This window comes from Cebus imitator, unplaced genomic scaffold (genome assembly GCF_001604975.1).
Source record: "Cebus imitator isolate Cc_AM_T3 unplaced genomic scaffold, Cebus_imitator-1.0 Scaffold101, whole genome shotgun sequence".
Taxonomy (NCBI): domain Eukaryota; kingdom Metazoa; phylum Chordata; class Mammalia; order Primates; family Cebidae; genus Cebus; species Cebus imitator.
The window spans coordinates 1,806,475-1,811,636 of NW_016107416.1; the positions used below are offsets into that span (position 1 = coordinate 1,806,475).

Consider the following 5,162-nt stretch of genomic DNA (forward strand, 5'->3'; position numbering starts at 1 on the left):
AGTCCCTGGTAGGGAAAGCAGGGGTGAGAATGGGGTCCTCAAGAGCCTTGGCACTGGAAACACAGTGGGCGAGTGACTGCGGATGACTCCCCCAAAAACCAGGCACCTGAGTAAAAGCTAAGAGCTCTCTAACATCTGATGCTAGCACGTCACGTTACAGATGAGGCAAATACAAGGCTCAAGGTCAAGTGTATGGTGAGTTTCTAAGCTCAAGATTCCCTGTGAAAGAAGAAGAAACAATTCTCCCCACCTCTGCTCCACATGTGGCCATAGCAGGGGTTCTCTGGCCCCTTGTTAGTCAGGTCCCTGTTAGCAGTGGCACGGGGTACTGACGACTCCTGGGGGCTTCCTCCAGGAAGTGCATGGGGAAGCACAGACATCCTTGGGTATGAAGGCTTGGCGTCAGACAGGGCTTGTTTCCTGCAGGGCACTTCCTCAGTCATGAATGAGAGAGATGATGTCACCACTCTCCTGCTATAATGGCTTAATCTAGTTCTTGGAACAGCTTCTGGAGATGCTGAATTCCCGCCCCCACAGGCTCTAGGTCACTGTCAGACTCTCTGGGAGAGCAGAGGGGCTCTGTTGAGAAGTAGGGGCTCCAGAAGGCAGCCTCCCGCCTAGACCGCCGTAATGGGTGGGCACGTGAACCTATCCGGGCAGAGAGGTGGTGATGCTTCTCCCAGGTATCTGCGGCTGAGTGGGCAGGAGCAGCTCCAGACAGCTGGGTGATCTTCTGGCTCAGACTGTGACTTGCGGATTCACTGCCCTTCTGTGCCCCTCTCCTCCTCCTCCTAGCCTTCACCTGGGTCTCCACCAGCCACTTGGTACCACTTTCGCAGGACTCCTGGATTCTCTGGGACTTGGCGCCCAAGCACTCTTAGCTGAGTGAGCTGCAGCCTGGAGGCCCTGCAGCCCTGGCTCTGGGGTTTCCAGGTGTTTCCAGGAGGGGCCTGCGCGGAGGTTGAGGTTGACGGCTCTCAGGGGCAGCCTTCTTTGGAACTGTCTGCACAGGGACCCCAGGACTCCTGCGAAGGCCTCCTAATGGCCACAGTCTGCAGCTCCCTGGTGTCCTCCAGCTGTTCCTAGTGCTGCAGAGATCTCCAGTGCACGGAGGTCCCCATGCTGTGCCACTGAGAAGTTGTCTGCCTGGCCAAGAGTCTTCTCTGCCCACTAGACCCCTACACTGCCAACACCGATCATACCCCGAGCACAGCTGCTCCTCGCCCACCACCCACTATATGCATTTAATGGACATTTAAATTTGCTTTCTACTGTTTTTTTGTGTGTGATTATAAACATCCTTGTGTATATTTAAATCATTAATTGGTACCATAGCAACTAAACCGCCCACTATAAATATTTGATGGATATTTAACTTGCTTTCTATTGTTTTTTTGTGTGTGTGATTATAAACATCCTTGTTTATATTTAAATCATCAATTTGTGCCATAGCAACTAAACCAAGCTTGTTTCCAGACTGTAATTATTTGCAACTTCCATCTTCCTGGTCTTTACTGAAATAATTCAGCATGATTTTTAAATTTACCTATAGTGCCTACCTTACAGCCTGCATCATGGTAAAAACCAAAGCAGCTGAAGAATGATCCCTGCTTATGATGTAAAAATGGAGGCAGAAGACATAATTCTAAGGCAATAGACAATTTAATGTGATAAAATTATGATATAGGGGGTGTGTCATTGCTGAAGGGATTCCAAAGAAAGAAAAATAAATTCTGACGTAGGTAATGTTGGTGTCACACGATCAGTTTATATGTGGTGAAGACTGTCGGTGCTCACCAGTGATTGTGTTCTTTTCTTCTTTCTGGCCTACAGCCAGAGTCCCTCTTCCAGCCTCCAGTGCAGTTAGGTGTGACCATGTGACTGTTCTGGCCCGTGGAATGTGAGCAGGAGTGGTGGGCACTACTTCTGGGTCCATAAAAACCTCTCAAGCACAATCCTCACTCTTTGGCCATCCCTTCTCTTGCTGAATGGAGAGGACAAAGAAAGGGACAAAGAAAAGGGTGGAACCACAAGATGGAAAAGGCCTTTGTCCTTGAGTGATCATATGGAGCAAGACCCCTTCCCTGATGCTGCCTCCTTCTCCCACCATCCTCTCTCCCTTCTCACTTCTTTCCCTCTCTCTTCCTTCATCTCCCCCTACCCTTCTAGCAACCCACATTGGACTGTGAACAAGAGAAATAAACTTTTATTGTGTTAAACTAGTGGAATCTCAGGGTTTATTTATTACAGAAGCTGGAATTATTTACTTATCTAACATACAATGGAATAGACTTATATTTCCCTGAAATGTCCTACTTCTTGAGAACATTTCCCCTTCTGCAAAAATGGAAGTGTGTCTGTATAATGAAGAACTAACTTAACCCTGGCCAGGTGATATGGCTCATGCCTGTAATCCCAGCACTTTGGGAGGCAGGCAGCTCACTTGAGGTCAGGAGTTCGAGATCAGCTTGACAAACATGGAGAAACCTGTCTCTACTAAAAATACCAAAAAAAAAAAAATTCGCTGGGCGTGGTGGCACATTGCCTCCCAGCTACTTGGGAGGCTGAGGCAGGAGAATCATTTGAACCCAGGAGGCAGAGGTTTCAGTGAGCCAAGATCACACCACTGCACTCCAGCCTGGGTGACAAAGCAAGACTCTGGCACAAAAATATTAACCAAAAGAAAGGCCTGGCTGGCCGGCCAGGTGCGATGACTCACGCCTGTAATCCTAGCACTTTGGGAAGCTGAGGCAAGTGGATCATGAGGTCATGAGTTTGAGACCAGCCTGACCAACATGGTGAAACCCCGTCTCTACTAAAAATACAAAAACATGAGCCAGGCTTGGCGGCGGACGTCTGTACTCCCAGCTACTCGGGAGGCTGAGGCAGAGAACTGCCTGAACCCGGGAGACGGAGGTTGGAGTGAGCTGAGATGCAGTCACTGCACTCCAGCCTGGGCGACAGAAGAAGACTCTTTCTCAAAAAATAAATAAATAAATAAAGGCCTGGCCTTTGCCGTCAGCTAGAGCGGAGGTGACCTCCAGGCCCCAGAAATGTCCTGCCTGATAGGAGTGTCTGTTTGCTTGGCGTTCTGGCCACTGGGCAGTCTAACAATGTGAGTCAGGCCCCAGGCCATGCTGTTTCAGTTCTGACCTCTGGAGGACCTGGAGGCTAGAGGTACTAGCATGACCTCTGGGAGAAGAGGATACTCAAAATCAGCCATAACAGCAGTGTGTGATCGAGCCCCAGCAGAAACTTTGCAGACTTCAGGTTCAGGCTCCAGTTGGTAATAATGTGTGTATTGTCACACATCGTGACCAGGAGGAGATAACATTGTCCGTGACTCCACAGGCAGAAGATATCCAAGTACTACACTTGAACCTCTCCTGGACTCTGTGTTTCTTCCTTTGGCTGATTTTAATTTCCATCCTTTGTCTATAATAAACGGTAACTGTGAGTATAACAGTTTTCAGTGACTTCTGTGAGTTTTTCTAGAGAATTATCAAACCTGGGATGGTTTGAGGAAACCCTCAAACTTGTATTTGGTTTCAGAAGTAGGGGTAGTCTTGTGAGAACTGTTCCTCCAGCCTCACAGTTTGGCTAACCCTGAGTGCAGCCCTGTAGTCAAGTTTATACTATGTGAACTATCTGCCTTGGCTGTGGCTAACTGGACTGGATGTGGGTGAACACTTGACTCAAGACGAACCAATAAGCTGCTTTCTTCTGGACATTTGGACTAAGATCTAGTATGTTTCTATTAGGTGCTTGAACCAAAATGTCATGAAACTTAAAATATATCTGTGGCCTTTTATCATTAAGAGCACAGAGAGGCAGAGAAAGCTACAGAAATAGAAGGAAAGTGAACAAATGAGAAACCACATGGTTCCAGAGAGAGATGGAGACGGCACGGACTAAGTGGCTGTCATGATTCTTGATACCTTTCTAGTTCCTGGTTCTGGTTCCTCCAGAGGCCTGATTACTTCCTATCCCTGTATCTTTATAATAAATTGCCTCCTAGGAATGTCTCTCCTGCTTACAGTAAAAAAAGCTAGCTGGGCACTGTGGCCAATGTCTGCAATCCCAGCACTTTGGGAGGCCGAGACAGGTGGATTGCTTGAGCCCAGCCTGGACAACAGGTGAGACCTTGACTCTACAAAAAAATTAAAAACTAGACAGGCTTGGTGGTATGCACCTGTAGTCCCATCTACTGAGGAGATTGAGGTGGGAGAATCGATCAGAGCCCAGCAGATGGAGGTGGTAGTGAGCTACAGTCACAGCAGTGCACTCCAGCTTGGGCAATGGAGTGAGATCCTGTCTCAAATAAAGAAAGAGAGAGAGAGAAAAAAGAAGGAAGGTAGGAAGGAAGGAGGGAAGGAGGGGAGGAAAGAAAGAAAGAAAGACCTGCATTAAGAATATATACATTTTTTTCTTTTCTTTTTTTTTGAGAGAGTCTTGCTCTGTCACCCAGGCTGGAGTACAGTAGCACAATCTCGGCTCACTGCAACCTCTGCCTCCTGGGCTCAAGTGATTCTCCTGCCTCAGCCTCCCAAGTAGTTGAGATTAAAGGTGCCCACCACTATGGCTAATTTTTGTATTTTTAGTAGAGATGGAGTTTCATCATGTTGGCCAGGCTGGTCTCAAACTCCTGACCTCAAGTGATCCACCTGCCTCAGCCTCTCAAAGTGCTGGGATTACAGGCATGAGCCACCGCACCCAGCCAAGATGCTATATATTTTTCAAGCGCTTTCCATATAATGTGAGGCAATAAAGTATACAGAGAAAAGTGCCAAGTCTGTGCTCTAGACCTGCTCAGCCACTTTCACGTCCTTGAGCCTTTGATACCTCTCTGGGCCTCAGTTTCTTTTTTTCTTCTTTCTTTTCTTTTTCTTTCTTTTCTTTTCAAATGAGTCTCACTCTGTTGCCCAGGCTGGCATGCAGTGCCACAATTATAGCTCACTATAGCCTCAAATTCCTGGGCTTAGCAATTCTCCCATCTCAGCCTCTTGAGTAGCTGGGACTACAGGTGTGTACCACCATGCTGGTTGGGTTGTAATTTCATTATCTGTAAAATGCAGGTTGGGCCTAGATGGTGTCTAAAGGTAGTTACAGTTCTAATTTTTTTTTAATTAAATTTCATGTGATTCTTTTTTTTTTTTTTTTTT

The 5,162-nt window shown here is 47.2% G+C and overlaps 1 pseudogene; it reads right to left on the reverse strand.

The window, feature by feature from the left end:
- Positions 1–262: 262 nt before the first annotated feature.
- LOC108310048 lies at positions 263–1,573 on the reverse strand (annotated as a pseudogene).
- Positions 1,574–5,162: the final 3,589 nt, after the last annotated feature.